Below are 4,405 nucleotides of genomic sequence, written 5' to 3' on the forward strand. Positions count from 1 at the left end.
TGTGTGTGTGTGTGTGTGTGTGTGTGTGTGTGTGTGTGTGTGTGTGTGTGTTGTGTGTGGCTCCCTCCTCTGTGTGTTTGTGTGTGTGTAGGGGGTGTTTGTGCCACAGCATGTGTCTGGAGGTCAGAGGACACTTTTTGAAGTCAGTTTTCTCCTACCACTTCTGTGGGGTCTGGCCATTGAACTCAGGTCGTGCAGCTTGTGTGGCAGGCATTTTTATCCACAGAGCATCACTCAGGCTCTGGTGGTGTTCGTGAGCCTGTGTGTACACATGTGTGCAAGTGTGAGTTTGTATTAGTCATGGTTCTCTAGAGGAACAACTCATAGAATGAATCTATCTATATCTAGACATAGATAGACAGAGATAGATAGATAGATAGATAGATAGATAGATAGATAGATAGATAGATAGATAGATAGAGAAAGAGGTCCAACAATTCTGTCTGTGAATGGGAAGTCCAAGAATCCAGAAGTGGTTCAGTCCTTGAGGCTGGACGTCTCAACTGGTCTTCAGTATACACTGGAATCTCAAAGAAAAAGGTGCTAATGTCAGTGAAGGGACAAGAGCCAGAGCAAGCAGGCAGAGACAAAAGGTCTTTTTCTTCCACGTTCTTTCTATAGGCTGCCAGCAGAAGGCATGGCCCAGATTAGAGGTGTGTCTTCCCACCTCAAAGATCCAGATTAGACACTGATCTTCCCACTTCAAATGACTCAGTTAAGCAAAAACCCCTCACAGGTGTGCCCAGGCCTTTTTGGGGTTTTACTTAATTCCAGATGTAGTCAAGTTGACAACCCCAAATAGCCATTGCAAGTTGACGTTGACTATATCCTTCGATTGCTCTTCACCTTAAATGTGAAGGCAGGGTCCCTTGATGAATCTGGGGCTCACCTTTGTGGCTCATCCAGTTAGCCAGCTTGCTCTGGGTGATCTGGTCTGTGCCACCGCCCTCTGGGATCCCAGGTAGGCCAGACACCCTCCTGCCATTTACCTTGTCCTGAGGATCTGAACCCTGAACTCATGCTTACTTGCCTCCCCTACTTTTTTTTTGTCTGGAACTCTTCCCTTTTGAGATTCTGGTCAACTTCTGTCTCTATGCTTTAGCGTAGTTCAGCTGCATTAGTGGGAAGCAAGCAAGGAGATTCATCTTCCCTGTTTGTTTTTAAATATTAAGCCATTATTTAGCTAATTTGTGATAAATTGTAACCGCATATAATGAAGACAGACACAGTGGCACATCTATCAGTGGGATGGTGACATTGGTCAAATTATATATTTGTGACCTTAAATACTTATGATTTATTCTTCCTGTATCTTGGTGCCTTTTGTCCAGCACCCCTCCCTGCTGCTCCCTCTCCATGCTGCTCTGTTTACTCTCATTTTAAATTACTTTTATCTTTGCAGTGCAATGCAAGTGTTTTATCATTGAGGGATCTTCCCAAGCTCCTTGTCTACATTTTATTCCAAGATGCAGCCTCACCAAGATGCCAGAACTAGCAAGGAACTCCTCATGTATCTGCGGCTGCCTTAGACCTTGTGATTGGCTCTTTGTCTCATCTACTTCGAGAATGAAGACCATTCTCAGCATCCCAGAAAATGTCAGCATCACTCTGAAGGGGCTCACAGTTATTGAGGCCCCAGGGAACCCTGCAGAGGGACTTCAATCACATCAGTGTAGAGCTAAGTCTTCTTGGGAAGAAAAGGAAGAGGCTCTGGGCTGACAAATGGTGGGATAGCAGAAAGGAACTGGCCACCGTCAGAACCATCTCATGTTCAGAACATGATCAAGGGTGGTTCGCTGGGCTTCCCCTACAAGATGAGGTCTGTGTATGCTCACTTCCCCATCAACGTCGTTATCCGGGAAAATGGATCTTTGGTTAAAACCCAAAATTTCTTGGGTGAAAAATATATCTACAGGGTTTAGATGAGGACAGGTGTTGCTTGTTCTGTCTCTCAAGCCCAGAAGGATGAATTAATCCTTGACAGAAATGATATTGAACCTGTCTCAATTTCAGCGGCTCTGATTCAGCAAGCCACAACAGTTAAAAACAAGGATAGCAGAAAGTTTTTGGATGGTATCTATGTGTCTGAAAAGGGAACTGTGCAGCAGGCTGATGAATAAGACCTTAGTTACCCACCTCCAGAAACAAGATCTTGAATTATAAGTTTGATTTGGGGTGTCTTTGGGAACAATAAAAGACTCATATTGAAAAAAAAAAAAAAAAAAAAAGAACTTGTGATTCTCCTGCCTCAACCTCCAGAGTAACTAGGATTAAAGAATTGTGCCATCAGGCAGGTGTAGTCTTAATTTTTAAGGAGGTGGGGTCTTGAGGCTACCTGTAGCTAACATGTAGTATTTAAGGGCTCTCCAAACCCTCAAATGCATTGGACCCCCTTGGTCCAGCACCTCCTGTGGTCCAGCCCCTCCCCAGGTGCAGGGTGTCTTTCCAAAGAGACATTGGGAAGTTAGGGCTAACACTGCCAAGATCTGAACTCTGTTTTTTTGTTTTTGGTTTTTTTTGTTTTGAGACTGGAGCTAGCTGGGGAGCCCAGATGGAATGAATATCCCACCCTCCCTCCTCAGCTTTCTGACTATTGTGATGAACATTTTTTTTAATGTTGTATTTTTTTTTAATTTTTTATTAATTACACTTTATTCATTTTGTATCCCCCCATAAGCCCCTCCCTCCTCCCCTCCCGATCCCACCCTCCCTTCCCTTTCTGCATGCATGCCACTCCCCAAGTCCACTGATAGGGGAGGTTCTCCTCTTCTTTCTGATCTTAGTCTATCAGTTCTCATCAAAAGTGGCTGCATTGTCCTCTACTGTGGCCTGGTAAGGCTGCTCCCCCCTCAGGAGGAAGTGATCAACGAGCAGGCCAATGTGATGAACATTTAAGTGGCTATTTAATTTCCTTTTTAAAAAAGATTTTTATTTATTTATTTTATGTATATGAATGCTCTGTTTTTAGAAAGACCAGTAGAGGGCACCAGATCTCATTATAGATGGTTGTGAGCCACCATGTGGTTTCTGAGACTTGAACTCAGGACCTCTGGAAGAGCAGCCAGTGCTCTTAACTGCTGAGCCGTCTTTCCAGCCCCGCTATTTATTTATTTTTTCCTTACATAGAAAACACTAGTTCCAGAAATTTGTAGACTTACTCTAAAAACCATGAAATAATTTAAAATATCCCATAATTAATAACTGGACTACTGATTTGTCCACCTAATGAGAATTAAGCTTTTTTTTTCTTTGCAGCTTTGTCGTTAGCATATATTTTGCCAGCAGGATGTGGCTGTAAGTCCAGCACTCAGGAAGCCAAGACCGGAGAATGCCCCAGGTCAGCCTGTGCAGCAGGGCAGAATATTCTACTCTTGTAGTCTGAAGTCACTTGAAATTGTTAGGGACAAAGCGAAAGAAACTTCTTGAGTACTGCCATTTCATTTTCAGGCTCCATTTAATCATAGGGAGAAACTAAGTTCAAGGTCCCAGGCCATAGGGGAGGTGGGGACTCCCCAGTAGCTGAACAGATGAGTCCAGGCATCTCAGGGACAACTTGTAAGGAGACAGTTGTCTGGGTCCAGTCATCTCAAGGACAACTTTTCCATCTTTCTGGCAGGGTCAAACAAATTCATGTTCCCAGGCCCAGGAATGTATACTCCTAAACCGACTGGTGGAAAAATGTTACAGTAACAGAAAACACAGATGTTTGTGTTTTGCAGGCTTAAATATTATGTGATATACTGGCTCAGGCTTCCAGTCTGTTCTGCTCCCCTGATTGGTCAGTAGTGGCTTGATTACAATTACAAAATGATTACAACATCATTTTGCGTTGACCTGATGTTTGAGTTATGTTGGATCTAAGCAGACCCCCCATAACAAAATAATCGTCTTCTCAGCAGAATACATATCAAGTTGATGTTTTGGCTCTTTTCTTTAATATTTCACAGTAAAGATCTATACATATTGGCAGTCCATTAGATGAAAAGCAGCACCTCAGTATGATTTCCCTTGTTTTCAACATTTTTGTAGTACTGGGAATTTTTGTTTGTTTGTTTGTCTTGGTTTTTGAGACAGGGTTTCTCTGTATAACCCTGGCTGTCCCAGAACTCACTCTGTAGACTAGGCTGGCCTTGAACTCAGAGATCTGCCTGCCTCTACCTCCAGAGTGCTGGGATCAAAGGTGTGCGCCACCACCATCCAGCTAGTACTGGGGATTTTGAAAAAAAGCTTTTTATGCACGTTAAGCAAGTACTTTACCAACGAATTACACACATAGCACTTTAAAATTTCATCTTGAAATAGGGTCTTAGTAAGTCATCCAGGCTGACCTCAAGCCTGTGCCCTTCCTCTCTCCGCCTTTGAGCAGCTGGGATCGCATCTGGCACCACCGTACTCAGCTCTGTGT

At 43.5% G+C, this 4,405-nt stretch overlaps 1 pseudogene; it reads left to right on the forward strand.

Annotated features, from left to right (window-relative positions):
- The first annotated feature begins 1,566 nt into the window (after window positions 1-1,566).
- LOC129687761 (60S ribosomal protein L9-like) lies at window positions 1,567-2,125 on the forward strand (annotated as a pseudogene).
- Window positions 2,126-4,405: the final 2,280 nt, after the last annotated feature.

The sequence above is a fragment of the Psammomys obesus genome, unplaced genomic scaffold, assembly GCF_907164565.1.
Source record: "Psammomys obesus unplaced genomic scaffold, mPsaObe1.curated_primary_1811, whole genome shotgun sequence".
NCBI lineage: Eukaryota > Metazoa > Chordata > Mammalia > Rodentia > Muridae > Psammomys > Psammomys obesus.